The sequence below is a fragment of the Euphorbia lathyris genome, chromosome 3 (assembly GCF_963576675.1).
Source record: "Euphorbia lathyris chromosome 3, ddEupLath1.1, whole genome shotgun sequence".
NCBI lineage: Eukaryota > Viridiplantae > Streptophyta > Magnoliopsida > Malpighiales > Euphorbiaceae > Euphorbia > Euphorbia lathyris.
This window is the reverse complement of record NC_088912.1, coordinates 4,707,976-4,728,790: the sequence shown is the minus strand read 5'-3', so window position 1 is coordinate 4,728,790 and position 20,815 is coordinate 4,707,976. Positions and strand designations below refer to the sequence as shown.

General features: G+C 35.4%; 1 long non-coding RNA gene across 1 annotated transcript; it reads right to left on the bottom strand.

Moving 5' to 3' along the window:
- Positions 1–16,756: 16,756 nt before the first annotated feature.
- Positions 16,757–19,993, bottom strand: LOC136224707 (uncharacterized). The gene is made up of 3 exons (XR_010686565.1): positions 19,860–19,993; positions 18,897–19,061; positions 16,757–17,914 (listed from the first exon to the last, which is right to left on the bottom strand). It is a non-coding gene; the product is annotated as an uncharacterized lncRNA (long non-coding RNA).
- Positions 19,994–20,815: the final 822 nt, after the last annotated feature.

The following is a 20,815-nucleotide window of genomic DNA, read 5'->3' as shown; positions in this document are numbered from 1 at the left end:
TTAATCTGATAACATGATGTGTTCACCGCTTCAGCCTAGAATCTTCTATCCAACCAAGCGTTAGAGAGCATGCACCTCGCCCTCTCTAGTAATGTCTGGTTCATTCGTTCAGCTACACCATTCTGTTGCGGTGTATACCTGATTGTGTGATGCTAAGCAATCCCTTCATCCTTACAGAACTGATCAAACTCAGACGAGCAGAATCCCAGACCATTATCAGTTCACAGCCTCTTTAACTTCTTTCCTGTTTGGTTTTCCACCAATGCTTTCAACTGCTTGAAACTCTTGAAAGCTTCACCTTTATGCTTCATCATGATGACCCAAGTCATCATTGAATAATCATCAATCAGGGACACAAAATATTTGTGACCTCCCAAAGATTCAACTCGAGATGGACCCCAACAATCAGAGTAGATGTAATCAAGTGCGCCTTTTGTTATGAGAATAGCCTTGTGAAACTTGCTACGATGTAGTTTCCCAAAGACACAATGTTCATAAAACTCCAGACTCTTGACCTTATGACCACCAAGAAGATCATCCTTTGATAGAATCTGCATCCCTCTTTCGCCCATATGACCAAGTCTCATATGCCATAGCTTTGTTATATCTTCCTGGTCAATCTTTAATGATGTAGCATTAGCTGAACCTGTAACAGTGGAACCTTGCAGGAAATACAAAGTACCATGCTTCACACCTTTCAGAATCACATCATAACCTTTACAGACATGCAGAACTCTGTCATTTTCTGACCAGTTGAGACCCCTGTTGTCTAGCAGACCCAAAGATATCAGATTCTTCATCATCAACGGAACATGTCTGACTTCTTTCAACATGCAGAACTTACCATCATGTGTCCTCAACTTGATCGAGCCTATTCCAATTGCCTTGCCGACATGACTATTAGCCATTGAAATGCTACCTCTATCTACCTGCTTATAAGTTGAAAACCACTCTCTCTTTTGACAAATAGGATAAGATGCTCCTGAATCAAGGACCCACACATCAGAGTGATGAGTGTGTCCATCAACAACTAGAGCAATATCATTTTTAGAGCCGGTGTCACCATCTTCTACAACAGTAGAACCTGGTTGATTTTCTGATTTCTTCTTCTTTTTTAGACAATCAGTTTTCCAATGTCCTTTCTCCTTACAGTAGTTACAGGTGTCGTCTGGCTTGGGACCCTTTGAGAACGGCTTCTTAAACTTCTTCTTTCCACTGTTACCCTTTCCCTTACTGCTGCTAGCAAACCATCCAGAGGCCTGATTATCTGCACCTGTATTGTTCGCCTTATGGCGCAACTCCCTGCTATGAAGAGACGACATAACTTCTTCTAGAGTCACAGAATCTTTACCAACAATAAATGATTGAACAAAATTCTCGTATGAAAGCGGTAAAGACTGAAGGAAAATAGACAAGCCTAGGCGCAGCGGAATAATAAAATTTTATCTATTTCCCTTTTCCAAGATCTGTTAATTGTTATTTCATATAAAGAGGGATAGAAAGTAATACCTTCGGTGAAGAACTATCTACGGTTGCAAACGAAGTGCCCACAACTCTTAATCCGTGTATCACGAACAACAAAAGAAACAACACAGAAAAAAGATAACTAATCAGTAATCAACCTTAATAATAGCAATCGCAATGATTGCCTCTAACAGAAATAGATACGAGATCAAAGAGAGAGTAAGAAAGCTTGTAATTAGCCGAGACGGTTGCGGAACGATTCCTCTAGCCCTTCTATTTTGTGTTGGCCGAATTATGGGGTTAGGGAGTCTATTTATAGACTTCTCAAAACCCTAATCCCAGTTGTGTTAGATAATTAAATAATTGGAATCTTATTCGGAATAGGATTCCTAATTAGATAATTAAATAAACACTTTACTATTATCTAAATAATAACTAATTATATCTAGATAATTATTATTAATCAAATTAATAATTAATTAATGTTAGGGATAACTAATTAGAGTTTCAATCACATAAAAACTTCTAATTAATATTATTAGATAATCCTTTAATTTAATTCATAACCATAATCAAATTATAATTATTAATCAAATTAATTTATCCCTAATTAATCTACAAATTTCGGCCCATATATATAGTGTCTCACTAATTACATTTTCGTCCTCTGATTCCAAGTCCCATATGCGACCCATTAGGTTCTTTACTGTATATATCCTTTGAAATTATTCATCACGATTAATTTTAACATATATATAACGGAATACCGTCACGAGCTGTTACTAGCAGAACCTATGATATTCCCCCAGAGCAATTAAGAAGTCAGATTGATAACTGACGTTAACCTTTTTGTATTAGATACAGTATAATACAATCCTTCATCAACTATATCATGTCGGTCAATTCCTTATAACCATAGAACGTGTCAAGGTTACATATAACGCAGAGTCCGGTTTTACTTGTACAGGTTGAATTCACTCTGAAATGATAAGTTAAGTGAAATGTTCATTTCTACTCTTAACTCTATCACCTTGCAAGGATTTCAGTCAATTCACCACAAGCGGCCATTTTGATATATCTCCCACTTATCGGGAGTGATGAATTCTCAATCTGACATTAACTATTCTGCAATTACTTTGTGTGATACCCAACCCTGCTCTCACACACCCCAGGCTCTCACCTGTTGGATCGTGCTCACACAGAATCAAAGTACCAGACTCCATAATCCAGAATCACTAATTAATGAATGTTTGAGTCTGAGGATTAGTTATACCTACTAATACCAATGCGATGAACATTTGACACATTAGATAAATCAATCCATACTGTTATCTCAAGTCGGGTCGCAATCCTAATGAACTCCTTCACCGGATCCATATAACTGTCTAGATATCTAAATATCTAAAGCTTGTGAGATCAGCTTTCTATCTCGACAGAAAACATTGTTACATGCAAGTCTCAACAGTGATATGCCAACCCTATAACATATTACTTGACTTGGGTTGATTTTAAGTTTATTGGTCTATTATAAAGTACAGTTTCACTTCATGCTTGTATGAACACTTTATAACTACTTAAATAAACTTAGGGTTACTTTCTTTATGAAAGATTTGTGCCTTTACATATAGTTACAGTTTAATGCTATACATCTGATTAAACAAATGATTAAATAAACAATTTATTCATTAATATTTATATCCTAAAACAATTATCTATAAGACATAAACCCCAACATTCTCCTACTTGGACTAAAACCAATTGTTTCTAAAAACATTCCCATAAGCGATCGTATGACGATCATGAACCATTTGGGGTAAGGCATTCTTTTAAATGGATCTATAAGATTGTGCCTTAGTGGGCACTCTTTTAATTCTCACACCTACTATTTTTGTTATCTCCCGGAAGAGATGGTAACGACTGAGCTAGTGTTTGGACGTATTATGAGACTGCGAGCCCTTAGCAAGAGCAATAGCCCTATTGTTAATCTCATTAACAATGTTAGGTACCACGCCTAGTTCATTAATGAACTTGCATTCCAAACTTCCTTTTAGCTGCTTCCGAATCTGCTATATATATATATATATACTCTGATTTAATTTACTGGCTCGGTCACGATTTCCTGCTCGGAACTATTCCAGCTAATCGTACCTCTTTCAGAATAAACTTGTATTCCGTAAGATCATCTTTATCTGTTTGATGACTTATATCTGAAAGTTTCCAACTTTCAAATTTCATCTCCATATACCCGGAACATATCTTCAGTCATTTTAAGTACTTAAGAATATTCTTGACAACAATCCAGTGACCATCACTCGGATTGACCTATAATCGACTTTGTCATGCTTAAAGCAAAAGTGATGTTAGGTCTAGTGCAAAACGCTTTGAGCACTTTGTCAACATGTTTAGACTATGAGGGGTCAAGCAGTCTTCTCAATCTATCTCCATAGATCTTAATCCTTAAGATGTAAGCTGCTTCTCCTAAGTCTATTATGGAGAATTTTATCCGATAACCAAAATTTTCACCGATTGCAATATAGCTACGTCGTTCCCATTATTAGAATATCGTCGATATATAATACTAAGTAAACGACCAAGCTCCCACTACTTTACATGTAAAGGCTCATATGAGCTCCCACTAGCTTACATGTATATGTTTACAAGAGCCTTCCATAAGTCGTAGGTTCATCGTTTAATACGTGAACCTCTTCGTCGTCTCCCACTAGAAATCCAAATCTCTTTGGGATTTCATCGGCTCCCAATAGAAATCCAAATCTCTTTGGGATTTGATGAACTCGACCAGACCTATGAGTTAACAGTGTCACCAGTGTCTCATCTTGTGAGACAGATTTGGGTTCCACCATCGCTTCCACTATTTCAGCCAATCCTTCTTCTTGAACTTCTTCAAGTTCAATCACGCTTTGTACTTGTGTTTCTAGAAGAAACTCTTTCTCTAGAAATACTACGTTTTTGGATACTATTACGTTTGATCATCCGAATGATAGAAGTAATATCCTACTGTTTCTTTCGGAATTCCAATGAAGAAATATTTATCAGATTCAGGGTCTAACTTAATCTGATGCTATGTATTTAACATGTGCTGAACACGCCTAAATTCTGATGAAAGAGAAACTGGGTTTCCTTTCCAATGAACAATTCAAATGGAATAGAACTTGGCGGTTTTGTGGATACTCGGTTCAAGGTAAATAAGGCGATTTCTAGGGCGTAGCCTTAGAACATATTTGGAAAAGAGGTTGTGCTCATCATGGATCGTACTATATCCAATAGAGTACAATTTCTCCTTTCAGATACATCGGGGTGTATGCAGAGGAGTCCATTATGAGTGAATCCTATATTCAATTTAGATAATTCAGAAATATCATTGGAAAGATATTCTTTATGACGATCTAATCGAAGTACTATAATATTCTTTCTTGTTTGTTTTTCTTACTTCATTCTTGAAGCATTTGAACTTTCTCAAAAGCTTCTGACTCATGCTTGATCAAGTAGATGAATCAATATCTGGTATGATCATCTTATGAAGCTAATGAAGTGATTGAACCTTTCTCTTGCTTGTGTTTGACGTATGACTACATACATCTGAATGTACTAGTCTTAGAGTGTCTGATACACATTCTCCTTTATTGCTAAAGGGTGTCTTTGTCATTTTCCTTTAAACAAGACTTACATGTGGCCATCGATTCAAAATCAACCGAGTCTATAAGCCCATCTTGACGCAGCTTAGACATGTGTTTCTTGCTTACATGGCCTAGGTGACTATCACAAGTAAGTTGAATTATATATCCTTTAGTTCTAAAAGTAAAAGCACCATCATGACCCTTATTCTAGAGAGAGTCTAAGTACTTCTTACAGTTCCTCTTCCAATTCCCTTCTTTACCATATTGGTGGCATTCCCTTCTTGCTTTTATTGACTCGGGTTTAATGCATTTGTTCTTCTTGGAATCTTTAGAATTGGGAAACTTCCTTTTCTCTCGTGAGATCCCTCAATAACAAGTGCTGACATCACTTTTTTAATATTTGGGATCAACTGACTAAAGCATATTCAAGAGCTCTTCTAGAGAGGTCTCTGAGTTTATTCATCTAACAGTTCGAGATGCACTTATGAATAAATCTCTAGGAGGGATTGTAGAACTAAGTCGATACTTAATTCATTATCCATCACAAATCTAATACTAGAAAGCTTTGGTGATGTAGTCAATCATCTTGACACAAATTGCCACAACAGAAGAACCTTCTTGCATCTTGGAGCGAAACATTCATCACTATCTCATAGCGTCCGCATTTGAGTATGTTTCTCAAAACACCTCTTCCAAGTGTATAACCATGGAATACATATCCATGTTCTCATGTTGCTTTTGTAGCTCTAGTGCCATAACTACAAGTATGATACATCCTGTACGTTCGTCATCTGATTGTTGCTTCCGGTAAACATCAATCCTCTTAACAGGAGCATCATCAACAAGGACATTGGGTATTGACGTATCTTAATACATACCCAATCTTTTCGAACTTCAAAACAATTTTGATGATGGGTATCAGTGTATCTTAATACATACCCAATCATTTCGAATCCTCAAAACAATTTTGAGTTTGCCAAAATATTTGGTGAATTTTGAACTATTCAATTTGTTATCGGTTAAAATATTACGTAGATCCATTTTAGATATGATGATTCAGAGTATTTACTTGAGAGTGAGATAGAGTGACAGATGTTATTCATTTGCTTAATTCATTTACAATTTAAATACGTTGGTCTTTTATGTTTTTAAATTGCTCCCACTATTTTACCAAATTAATAACCCTCTATATTAATTCGAAGGATATTCACAAATCCCTTAGTGAGCTAGAATCCTAACTCCTGAAGTTTCACCTTGAGTTTGCTCAACAAGCTAGTTTCATTCATTCGGTAGATTCATGCAAGCAATCACATCAACCACGTGATTCCTAGGTTATTGGGTTACTAACCACATTAGTAACTGATATGTTTTGTTTATCAATCCCAACCATATTGCCCATTAGGTTAGAACAACATGAGTTTGCTCATCCAATTATTCTAACCCAATTTAAGTATTACCCCATATTCGTGAAAACGGTTTTCGATAATTCAGGTGTTACCATAAGACCCCGAGCTTGAGTTTGCTCAACAACCCAAAGGCCCCCAGTACTGCCGGCTGAATCATAATATCAGGGAGGGGCAACCGATTTTAATAACTTGCTTATTTACTTAACTTTTAATTAGTGAGGGATTTTATTTTAAGTCTCATAATCTAACCTAGTCTTGATTTGCTTTAGCATACATCAGACACATACAATTTACATTGGCGGTTATGGACATATCATCTAAATTATTCCGTCGAGCCAGAAACGGAATAAAAGGTCAACCCTAGGGTAAATACTAACTATTACATATTTATCCTCCAGGTCCTCCGTCTTTTCCTTGGCGCCTTGATTTACAACAATATTTAATTTCTATACTACTTTAGAATACTTCAATTAATTTGAAGGGATTTAGGTGAGAAAAGAAATACAATAGAGAGTAGATAAGGCAGGGCACACAGACCCTATTTTCAAAAATATCAAAAGACTAAATAATAATTATAGAGGGTCCAAACATGCAAATACTCAATTAAATAAATTTAATTGGTTGATTACATAAACTATTTATGTAATATTTTAGTTAATCAAATTAACCCTTAAATTAATTTTATTTTCAATTTAGTCCTTTAATTAACTATACTATCAAATTAACCTTTAATTAATTTTGTATCATCTATATTTTATCTTAATTAAGGTATATCAAATATAAAATTAATTAGACACTTCAAAATACAACTATACAAAATATTAATTATTTGTGTTCAATTATTTTACCAAGATTATTTAACGTGTTTAATTCAACCGTATCACATACAAATAATTAAACTTTGCAAAATCAATTCCAGAACACAAAACTTTTAAGACGAAAGATTATACATCATTGTGTTTAATCATTTTACCAAAACCATTTAACGTGATTAACTAATATATCAAGTATATTTATTAAGCACAAAACGGTTCGCAAAATCAAATTAAAACACATACCATTATCATATCCTTTTATTAATTATAACAATTAATAAATTCATATGGGCTAATTCGTTGTTCGTAAATTTTAATTTTGTATCAATGAAATAGTTTATCTAATTAACCGTATCAAAACATCTTAATTAGACAACTGAATTCAATCTATACAATTTAAAATAGACAATGATTAAATCATGTGGATCAATTAATTCTATATATATTTTAATTTTAGTTTTCTGAAAAACCAAAATATTTTGAAAAACAGAAAATAAACGTGACGGGACGAAAACCGGGTTCGTCCCATCGCGGATCGCATTTGCGACGAAGGGTGGTGTTGCTGCCAAAAGGCAGCAACATCACGCAACCTCCATACATGTGAGGTTGCGCAAAACAGTAGCATTAAGCTACTGTTCGCGCAACCCACATACTATTTTTTTTAAATTAAAACTAATTTTGATTATGAATATATATATATAACTATTTTATTTTTTTAAGTAAAGGCAGAGAGCAAGAAGGTTGAGAGGCAAGACTCATCCCAACTAGGTTGGCATCAGCCCCTACCCACAACCTCCAAACCTCTAAATTTTATTAAATGAAAAGAAAAGAATTACAAATTGTAAAAATAAAGAATGAAAAAAATGAAAAATTGGACAACAGGTCTAAAACCAAACTTAACAATATCGCCTATATGAAGTTCTATTGAAGTCATTAAAAACATATTCAGAACAAAACGGTGGATAGCTGTCCCACCACTGTTCCCCCATATCACTAGCCCCTTTACGTGCCAGACAGTCAACAACTGAGTTACCCTCTCTAAAAATGTGAGATACACACACCAGTTGGTTATTAATTATAGTTAAACAATGAAGCCAATCAGCCATAAGCTGCCATGGAACCTCTTTGCTGCGGCTCTTTAGCAGATTCACTGTTACCAACGAATCCGACTCTATCCAAAGTGGAAACCAATGTCGATTCGCTGCCATTTTATTGCGTATATGACTGCTTTTATTTCAGCAAAAAGAGCATCACATGTCTTTAATTTCAGTGCATAGCAACCTCTCGGAAACCCTCTCGAGTTTCTAAAAATTCCCCCTGCGCCAGATGCTGTAGTTGAAGAGGAACCGTCGGTATTTACTTTTGTCCAGCCATGTGGCGGAGATGCCCAAGTTACGAACTGGCAACATAAGGGAGGGGCAGCCCTTCCCTGAATGCCAAATCGTAACAAAATCTGTGTATCCCTAGCTGAGCCCGTTACCCCATGATTGAAAAATTTTGCATCCCGCACTCCTTTCCAAATAAGTCGTAGAGTGAATGAGATATCAACCGATACATCATTGAATATATAGTTATTTCTTACCTTCCAGATTACCCAAATAGCATGAATCACTGCACTTTGCCATAATGGCTTGACCTGCGAACTGAAATGTAAATCATTAGCCCGTTGAAATAATTGAGCAACTGTTTGCGGTGTGCCCAGGCAAGTTAAAAAAGCCTCCTATAGTGATTTCCAAATTTGGCGCGCAAAAATACACTGTATCAGTAGATGATCCTGTGTCTCTACAACAGTTCCGCATAGACTACATCTCGACGCTAGTATCATTCCGCGTTGGCATAACATATCCTCAGTTGCTAACTTATCGTGCAACGCTTTCCAACAAATGAGCGATCATGATGGAGGAATAAAGTCACCCCATATAAACATGTACCAGTTATTTGTTTGGCCCTTCAATCTGAATGTGTCATAATAGCTTTTAACAGAGAATTGACTGTTACGAGACGGCGTTCAACAATATAGATCGTCCTCAACAGGCGATATGGAAACTCGACTTACTACTGCTGCAGTATCCCCCTCCACATGTAGATCAATCCAACCAGTGTGATCCCTATATCTCTGAATACAATCAGTGAGTAATTGCCTGTTCCGCTCCGTGATGTCCATTTGATCTGCTAATGTTGGCCAAATCCATTCATCCACCCAAAAGTGTCTGTCCGACTCAGTTCCAAGCACCCAATACACATGCTTTCGAATATCCCTGTATATGTGTTTTAGTGAAGACCATATTGAAGAGTTAAATGTATAGTTCCTCGGCCAACCATTTGGGAATAAGAAACGTTTTTGAATTAACACCGAAATGAAGTCTTTTCCACAGATGAGGTTCCAATTATGTCGAGACAACATCGCTGAATTCAGGTGAATCAAGTTTCAAATACCCAAACCTCCTTCACAGTGGGACCAGGCTACAGTGACCAGTTTATGCTTGTTCACATCCCCCGTCCATAGGAAGTTTTTCATAGCGCGGTTGAGTTTTTTCAGTAAAGAGCGAGGCCATCGGTAAACTGAAAAAGAGTGGAGCAAAGAGCTACTTGTGACACTTTTAATAAGAGTGAGTCTAGCGGCCATCGATAGCAATTCACCTTTCCAAGTCGCCAATTTACCATAAATTCTATCTGCCAAATTCTGTAGCCATTTCCTCTTAGGAGCACCCGAGAATAAAGGCACTCCTAGGTAAGTAAAAGGCAGCACTCCTAACTTCATTCCCAATAATCCACTTAATTCAATCCCCCTCCGGGCCGAGCGGTATCTATTGACAAAACATTCCGATTTTTGCTTGTTGATCATCTGGCCAGATATCATGCCATATTGATCGAGGATGCTATTCAATTCAGTGATGTTTCGTGTGGTAGCCTTAAGAAATATTAGTACATCATCCGCATAAAGAAAATGAGTCGAAAAATTCACATTACCGCTATACAAGCATGGTGTCAGAGCTCCAGAAGAAACTCTTGACTGCAATAATCGGCTAAAGAAGTCTTCTACCAAACAAAATAAGAGGGGAGATAACGGCTCTCCTTGCCTAACACCTCTTGAGCATGCAAAATAGCCATGGTCTTCGCCGTTGATGGAAATAGATAACCTAGCAGTGGAAAAAACAGAACGAATCCAATCTTGAAATTGTTGACAAAAACCGAAGCACTTTAATACCTCTAAAATGAAATCCCATTCCAAAGTGTCAAATGCTTTACGAATATCAATTTTGATTGCCAAGTTCCCACCAAAACATTTCTTTTGAAGCATATTTACCCCTTCCGAAGCTCCAATAATACAATCTGATATTCTCCAACCCTTTGTAAAACCGAATTGATTTTGAGAAAGAATTCTGCTAGAGAGATTGGCAAGTCTAGAGGCTAGAATCTTAGTGATTACCTTGGTACAAAAATTGGTGAGGACAATTGGCCTGTACTGATCAACAGAGATTGCTTCCGTGACTTTCGGAATAAGGACCATTAGACTCGAATTCCAACACGTAGGTAATGTCCCCTGACTGAAAAAGTTCAGAATAGCCTTGCAAAAATCGTGGCCAAGTATACTCCAAAATGATTTGAAAAAAACACCAGTGTACCCATTAGGGCCAGGGGCGCTATCTGCATCCATATGAAAAACTGTGTCTCTAATCTCCTCAATAGTTGGCTTGGCAGTTAGTGTCATGTTATCTTCTACAGACACACAAGATGGAATAATGTCTACAATGCTTGTGAGATCCCTGTTAGGATTGGCGGAAGAGGTGAAAACTGAGCTGAAATGGTCTATAATATGTCTCTATATAGCCGAGCAGTCAGCGGTTACCTCCCCGTCAATTTGCAAGTGTCTGATACCTTGCCCAGATTTATTTATAGCGAACTGTTGGTGGAAGAAATGTGAGTTCCTGTCCCCTGCAACCAACCATTTCACCCTGCTTTTTTTCCTAAGGAAAATTTCATTTTGCTTTAATACCGTTTCAAGGACCTCATGCGCTTGTAATTCTGAGTTATGAAGTTCATCAGAAAATCCCTCCACTGATATCTGATTTTGCACATGTTGAAGATCCCTAGATGCAGACGCAATGTTGACCGAAAGACGACCAAAAACCTCTCTATTCCAAGTTTTGAGAACTCCCTTTAGTCGTTTCAGTTTATAGCTCATGATGAACATAGGGTGCGAAGAGAGCACTGGTTGAGCCTACGACTCTTCAATTGTAGAACGTAGAGAAGAGTTGAGCACCCACATAGATTGAAATCGAAAATAGACTCGACCCCTATCAGCGATAGTGCAAAATAAGATACTCGGAGAATGATCCGATGTGTGTCTAGGAAGAGCGACACCATGAACAGAATTCCAAAAATAAAAAAAAGGGAAATTACCTGCTGCTATATCGAGTCTGCAATCCACCCGATTACTCCCCCTTCGACCATTACTCCAAGTATAGAAGGAACCCCGGGTGTCAACATCGGACATACCACAATTGTCAAGACAAGTTGTAAAATCTGCACAAGCAATGTTGGAAGGAGGTGCGCCCGTTTTTTCATGAGCGCCGCGAACTGAATTAAAATCTCCAATCATTAGCCAAGAATCAGAATTTCCCATAGCGACTCTAGCCAAATCATCCCACAATCCACGACGTTGTAAATATGAGACGCTGCCATAAACAAAAGAAATCTTCTGCACAACTGAGTTTAGCAGAAAAGACACAATAACATGTTGCGAATGACTCCACACAGAATCGACCTGAGTAAAACCAGTCCGAATCAAAACCCACAATGAAGAGGTTGTATTAGAGGCAATAAACTCTAATTGCAGTCTCTACCAGAATCTCTGGGGAATACTATTGAAATCTACCATTGGTTCAGCTAAACAAACAAAGTCTGGACGATACTGAATACAAAAGTTTTCCAAACGTCGCTGCATTTCCGAGTTACCAATCCCCTTGCAATTCCAGAACAAGACATTCATCGATATCGAGTAGGTGGACGAACTTCTCTCTTGTAAGTTAGTAATTCCTGTCCTGCAATCAATTTTTTCTTGCCTTTATTTCGCTTATTCTTATTAGACACTGTTTGCCATTTTGTTTCTGATTCACACTGATCCGCCCATGACCTGGCCGGAGATTCTAAGTCAGGGGAAACATGCTCCTGTTGAGGTTTAATTGATTCTGTATACACCAGCACAGTTTCATTAGGCGTATTGTAATCCGAAGGCGAAGATCTAGTTAGCGGTGTGGGAAGTTCCTGGTTCGGCGGGTTAGTCACACCTGCATTATCAATGTTTGTTTGAAAAACCACTATTTGCTGATCAACATGATTCGCCGGGGAAGTTTCCATAATGATATCTTCTTCAATATCCTGTGAAGCTGAGGATATATCATCACCATTCTCCTGTGTAGCAGCTTCTAGAGCAGTTGTTTCTTTCATATCTATCGGGGCTGCTGGCATGTTTGGTTTGCGTTGCCAAACATGTTTATTTTGTGTTTCCACCACCTTATTAGTTTCTGTATGCCCATACCCCTGTTTATTTTTCAAATTACGCCTACAGTTAACTGTAATATGCCCCACAAAATTGCATTCCGAGCAAAAGGCCAGTAAATTTTCATATTCAAGATTGACCCAGACCATTAAAGAATTAGTCTCAATTCGAAGCGTATGCTGAATAGGTTTGGATAAATCAACATCCACTAAAATTCTAGCAAAATGCCCAAATTCACCATCAACTGTGTTTTTATCAAAACGCAATGGGATGCCAATTACTCGAGCAATATCAGCAATTATCTGCCTATCCCAAAATTCCCAAGGAAGGTTAAAGATTCTAACCCAGAGTTGAGCAGTTGTGGATTTGTGTTTTGTTGGATCAAAGCCAGGAATCCAGGGTTGTAGTCGAAGAATACCAGGTTTGAGAGCAAGAGGACCGATACTCCAAATTGCCTTCAAGGCTTCCTCATCTGGCATAATAATGGTATAAAATCCCTTACCAATGGAAATTAGCTTCCAATCCGAAGAACGTCCCCATATGGCATTTAATTTGTGCTTAAGCTCCTGATGCTTCCATGGAGAATCTCCCTTTGAGAGTGTCAGCCTCCCAATTACCGCGAATTTACAGACCTTTAAACGATTGTTGTAGACCTCCTGTGATATCTTAATAGCCTTAAATCCTCCTACATCAAAGATTCGTGGTTGTTCACCTTGAGATACTATCGTTGTTGGTTGCTCTCGTGTGAGCAGTGCAGAAGGAGTCGATTTCGCCGCTGAAATCGAAGAACTTGGAACCGTCAGATCTGTTGAGCCGATCGTTCCTTTTTGTTTATGCCTTGCAAAAAGATCAGCATGAGTGAAGAACTCCATTGAAAATCAGAATCAGAAGACTTGGAGAAGAAAATCAGAGTTAATAGTCAAACCCTAGTTTTCTGCCCCAAATCGCCATGGACACCAGATCGCTCTTTTCTTTACGTTTTCTTTAGAAGTCTGACAGCCGTATCTTTCGATCTTTAGTTATTCTCACCTTCATATAACTATTTTATATTTATATATAATCTTTTCTAAATATATATCAATAATTAATCGATTCTAACCAGTTCGCTTAAATCGTTAACAAAATCAAAATTTTCAAAGATTAATCTAATTAACTCTTTTAACGATTCAAACGGTTAAACCCTTAATCCACAAAACACATATATCTCATATATAACCATCGTTTTAATCAACCGTTTAATTCTACAAGCTCTTTGTTAATTACCCGAATGATAAAACATCTTAATCTCGTCTTAACCGTTTATCTTTAGATTAATTAACTAAATAAAATTTATCAATTAACCTAACAATAAATCTATTCAATCTGATTGCAAACCCTTTTATTTACATATATGAAATAACAGATTAACATAGGCTCTGATACAAATGAAGGAAAATAAACAAGCCTAGGCGCAGCGGAATAATAAAATTTTATCTATTTCCCTTTTCAAAAATCTGTTAATCGTTATTTCATATAAAGAGGGATAGAAAGCAATACCTTCGATGAAGAACTATCTACGGTCGCAAACGAAGTGGCCACAACTCTTAATCCGTGTATCACGAACAACAAAAGAAATAACACAGAAAAAAGATAACTAATCAGTAATCAACCTTAATAATAGCAATCGCAATGATTGCCTCTAACAGAAATCGATACGAGATCAAAGAGAGAGTAAGAAAGATTGTAATTAGCCGAGACTGTTATGGAACGATTCCTCTAGTCCTTCTATTTTGTGTTGACCGAATTATGGGGTTAGGGAGTCTATTTATAGACTTCTCAAAACCCTAATCCCAGTTGTGTTAGGCAATTAAATAATTGGAATCTTATTCGGAATAGGATTCCTAATTAGATAATTAAATAAACACTTTATTATTATCTAAATAATAACTAATTATATCTAGATAATTATTATTAATCAAATTAATAATTAATTAATGTTAGGGATAATTAATTAGAGTTTCCATCACATAAAAACTTCTAATTAATATTATGAGATAATCCTTTAATTTAATTTATAACCATAATCAAATTATAATTATTAATCAAATTAATTTATCCCTAATTAATCTACGAATTTCGGCCCATATATATAGTGTCTCACTAATTACATTTTCGTCCTCCGATTCCAAGTCCCATATGCGACCCATTAGGTTCTTTATTGCCACTAGCAGTATATGTCCTTTGAAATTATTCATCACGATTAATTCCAACATATATAACGGAATACCGTCGCGAGCTCTTACTAGCAGAACCTATGATATTCCCCCAGAGCAATTAAGAAGTCAAGTTGATAACTGATGTTAACCTTTCTGTATTAGGTATAGTATAATACGATCAACTATATCTTGTCGGTCAATTCCTTATAACCATGGAACGTATCAAGGTTACATATAACAAAGAGTCCAATTTTACTTGTACAGGTTGAATTCACTCTGAAAAGATAAGTTAAGTGAAATGTTCATTTCTACTCTTAACTCTATCACCTTGCAAGGATTTCAGTCAATTCACCACAAGCGGCCATTTGGATATATCTCCCACTTATTGGGAGTGATGAATGCTTAATCTGGCATTAACTATTCTGCAATTACTTTGTGTGATACCCAACCCTGCTCTCACACATCCCAGGCTCTCACCTGTTGGATCGTGCTCGCACAGAATCAAAGTACCAGACTCCATAATCCAGAATCACTAATTAATGAATGTTTGAGTCTGAGGATTAGTTATACCTACTAATACCAATGTGATGAATAGTTGACACATTAGATAAATCAATCCATACTGTTATCTCAAGTCGGGTCCCAATCCTAATGAACTCTTTCATCGGATCCATGTAACTGTCTAGATATCTAAATGTCTAAAGCTTGTGAGATCAACTTTCTGTCTCGATAGAAAACATTGTTACATGCAAGTCTCAACAGTGATATGGCAACCCTTATCTCACTTCATGCTTGTATGAACACTTTATAACTACTTAAATAAACTTAGGGTTAATGTTATTCTAAGGATTAATGTTATTCAAAATAAAAAATTCGAAGGGTTAATGTTATTCTAAGGAACTTTAATTCTTGAATTTTTTTGTTTTAAGGTCATTTAGGTGTTGTTTGGTTAGGAGAGAGAAAGTGAAGTTTTAGAGAGAAAAAGCTCCAAAAAATGTGATTTTGGAAAATAAAAAACTTAGTTTCATGGTAATTGTTGTTCTTAACAACTTTAATTCTTGAATATTTTCATTTTGAGGTCGTTAATGGTCATTTTGAGAAGTTAATTAAAATTGAGTAGCTATCGGAGTTAAAAAAATGTAAAAGCTCACTGGCCATAATGGGTAAATTTCAGTGGCCATTGATGTAATTTACCCTTCATTTGCGCAAACATCTAAAATATTTCAAATAACAATTACACTTACTTTTGATAATTTTTATTTGCGCCTCTTGGTGACATTTTTTTAACAACGAGAAATGTGATTTTGGATTGCTTTTTTTTTATAGAGGAATACTATTGATGGACTGGTATTTATAAGAGGAGGAAATTTCAAACGGTCATGTCAATCCAATGTTATCCAATGGTTCAATATCACTTAGATTGACCATTTAAAACCTGGATTGAAAATATTAATTGGACCCTTTTGAAATCTAAAATGTTTGACCATTTTAAAAGCATTTAAATATCTTTAAATTAGAAAGCCAAATTAAAACCTCTACAAGTAGTGGAAACCATCTTAGTAAAAAATAATTCATATTTATTCACTAATTCAATTACAATAAATATGCAAAAAAAAAATAATTACAAGTCTCCAAAGAATGGAATTAACTTGTTTCTCTTCCAACTCTAAATACTTTTGGTAATTTATACAAAGAATGAATTCAACCTCTTGATTCTTTTCCAACTCTATTTGCTCTTTTCACTTTATCTAAATCTGAATGATGTAAATTCACCCCTCATCACATAATGAGTTAGTCCATATGCCTTGCACATTTTTAATACTTGAAAAAAACGTCCTGGAGATGCATGACAATGAGTTAGCAGATATGCCTTCCATTGCAAACCAAAAAGAGTATAGGCTCAATGGAATATAATGTCCAAACTACTTGATTGACATGTGCCAAAAGAAAAGTAGGAAAAATGCGGATAACTTCTTTGGTGAGAGGCATGATAAACTTTAACTACCTTTGTACAATGCCATTTTCTTCATCCTCCTCAATTGTTGTTGTCACATTTGCCCAAACTTTCTTGCATTTATCTCTTCCCTGTTTTTAACTGCTTCCTCCACTGATTCATAGAACAACAATTTCATCAGTTTTTCCCAATCCTTTAACAACCATCACCCAGAAGGGATGGTTTTTTGCTGGCACGTTCTGCAAAGGCATATCAAGAGCGGACAACCTCATATCCAAGACAGAGATTTTATGTACATCGTGTACAGGGAAAGCACGAGGAGCCATATCCTCGCAACTTCCATTGTTTTCTATAAACATCTGCAATGAACCAATCTTTACATTCTTTAGTGAGTATTCATAACCTTTTGGATGATTAAAGCCTTTATGCAAGCACTTGATCATTAATGTTGGTGGAACTTTAGGAAAACCCTTCTGGCTATCTCAAAATAAGCATCGTCCACTCTTAGGGTGATCCAACTCCTAAACATGTCCTTTCTTTAATCCTGACATGGGCCTGAGGGTTATTCAAAGCCATTGGCTCTTCAACAATGGGCTTAATAAAGGAAACATGTTTCCCCATGAATCTTGCATGAAATAAGCTCCTCCAGATCCCTCACAAGATCTTAGAGGCTCATTGCCCCTTGGCATGATTGAATAGTATCTTCAATCTCAACCGACTCCATTCGCATGATTAGATTCCAAGAACAACCATGTTTTATCGGATTTTTCACTCCTATTATACCCTGAATTTATACCCTGAATTTTCTGGGCGACCAAAACTATGCAGTAAAGGAGGTTCTTGACAAGGTTCTTTCTCAGCCTATCATTCCACATTTTGCCATTGGCTGCATTGGCAAAGAATTTAGCTTGACAGCCACTCACCAACTGGTAATCATTGTCCCTGAAATATATCAACAAACACATTACGTTCACTTCTCATAAATATCTTTGAATTTGGTTTGCCCTGTTGTTAACTTTTTATCATTACATGCACAAAAACCTGAATTTCATATAATCAGGGTTAACCTTTCTAATCCAAAAATAATATAAATTTTGGGACATATTATATATTATTTTATATTTCAAATGTCACAATTAACAAAGATAGTAAAATTATATGCAACCCATAAAAACAATACAAACATAAGAATACGATTAGATTGACAATATTATAAAGATATCTTTTTTAATTGGATTAGAATTAAGTAATTTACAATCATAAATTGTTAATTGACAACCTAAACATATTCATCGATCCACACAAATTACTTACTTACCTACGTAAAATTCATTCTAAAATACTAATGGTGACATAATTACAAAAAGGAAAGGTGCTCACAAGAGCTAAACATGACTTGCTCAAGTCTTCATAACTTTTTTAAAATATTTATGTTTTGTAGGCTAGCTTTGAATTTGTACCAAGAAAAATAAAAGCTACCAAAAATCACCATAAGAACCCAATATTTTACCTTTATAATTTACTACTTAACTTATGGAACCATATAGGAGTAACTAATTATATATAGTTATTTAGAACAAAAGGTTTCTTTGATAAGTTCATAGTGCGGTCATCCAGTTTAAACAGATTAAGCAACATAGAAAAAAAAAATCAACAAAACCAAAATATCGACGTTCTTCTATTATTTCATCAATATGAAACAAGGACCACAACTTTAGTACACACCATAGATGAACTTTTGAAAATAAATATTATTTGACCAAGACATTTGGTCATACAATTTAACAGCACAATGAAGGAATCAATAAAACTAAGTGTTTAGAAACATAAACTTCATGATTTTTCATTTAATCACTGCAAATTTAGATGTAGGAGGGACATGTTAAAGTAAACAAGAAATTAGTAATTCAAAACCTCAACTTACTTGAGGCCTTTTATCTTATTTGCTGTCAGACAGGATTGTTTTCGCCGACGACATTCTGCAATCATAGCTAGAATATGCTTTTTCTTTTTCATGTTTCTGAAAAGAGCTGCTAAAACACTTATATCTTGCTATGGATTTTCTTCCTGTTTCTTTAATGTCATTTTCCTGCACAAAAGTAACTATGTTAAAATCATGTGTTTTCTGGGCGGATTCACATTTTTCGCTATCATTCAAGATATGTTCAAATTGCTTTTGATTTTTTTAAACATTTCAAGGTAGATATGTTGAGATTTATCCATTGGTTTTGATTTACATATCTCTCTGTCTCTCTAAGGAAGGATACAAATTTCAACAATCTTGTTTACAACCTAAATTATATACTTAGACACCCATTTTACCATATTGCAATAATACTTGATTCAAAATAGAAACAACCACCACTTCAAAAGGCAAAACAACAAAAACCAAACCCAAATATGATAAAATGTGGAAAGAAGATCCTATGCCAATTTTATGTACAAAATTACACTATGTTAAAATCATGTGTTTTCTAGATGGATTCAGATTTTGCACTATCATTTTAGATCTATTCATATTTCTTTTGATTTTTAAACATTCAAAGGTAGATATATTTAGATTTATCCATTGGTTTTCATTTACATATCTATCCCGGTCTCTCTCCAAGAGAAATTAAACAATCTTTTTTACAACTTAAATAATCTACTCGAACACTCATTCTATCATATTGCAACTGCTTTGCCCCTAATATGCAAACTTTAGAAGGAAAAAAAAAACAAATTCCACAAAGCATTACATGTATAAACTTAATGGTGCACCTCAAAGTTCAAATTGGAAAGCCATACATATATATTAAAATTAGGAGTTGTGGGTCGATTAGAAAAACAAAGTTTTGAATCCAATCAAATGAACATATATACAAGTAATGGGAGAGAGTATACATACATTTCCTGGAAAAGCACAAGCAGAGAAGAAATTCTTTTGGATGTGAAAGCTAAGCTTCATTTGCCCAGTTAGAAAATACAACTCAACATGAACATGAGTTGCGATTGACTCAGTTAGAAAATAAACGAGACTTTCTTAACAAGACAATGTTGGTGGAGAGATGCTGCAGACATATGAGATTTGGAGGCTAGGGTTTCTTCATTTTGTTTATATACTAGATTTCAGAGGGTAATTTTGTAATTAACTTAGATCTGCTAGGGTTTCTGTATAGGAGGGTATTTTTGTAATAGGTGTAAAATATTAAATAGTTTTTCTTAGGGTAAGTTAGTGTTTGAAATTTTATTTTAGTTATGGACGTGACATAACCAAACATTTTTGTGCTCATATCAGCTCAATCAGTTACAACGTCTCAAGGGATAAGATATAAATATAGCCCTATGCTTATTGAAGCAGAATAAATTTAGACTTCATTTACAAAATGCAATCTTAAATCTAATATTTATCGGAAAGAAGGTGCAGTTTAATGTTTTGGTCACCCTACAACCTCTAGAGTTTTTAGAATTTAACATTCATTTTTTTAGAGGAATTTTTTATAACTTTTTTCTTTCATATTTACTTAGAAAATGTAAAATTGAGTCGGAATTTTGGATAAAATTAAATTAGTATTTCTGCAATGAAGAGTAACATATGTAGGGGTAAAGTTGATATTCACAGAAGGGCGATTTTGATTCTTATACTTCTAATTTGATGTGAAATTTCATAAAAAAATCCAGTACCAATTTTATTTTATAATTTTTTTTAATTGAAAGCTTAGAGGTCAACCCAAAAGAACCAAAGCATCCTAACAAGGTTAGCACACTTCGAATCAAATGGAGGATATGTTGTGGTTAGGTTTTGGATATTTCATTTTAATGTAATTTTGAGGTTTATGTTGTTGCTGGCATAAGAGTTAACAA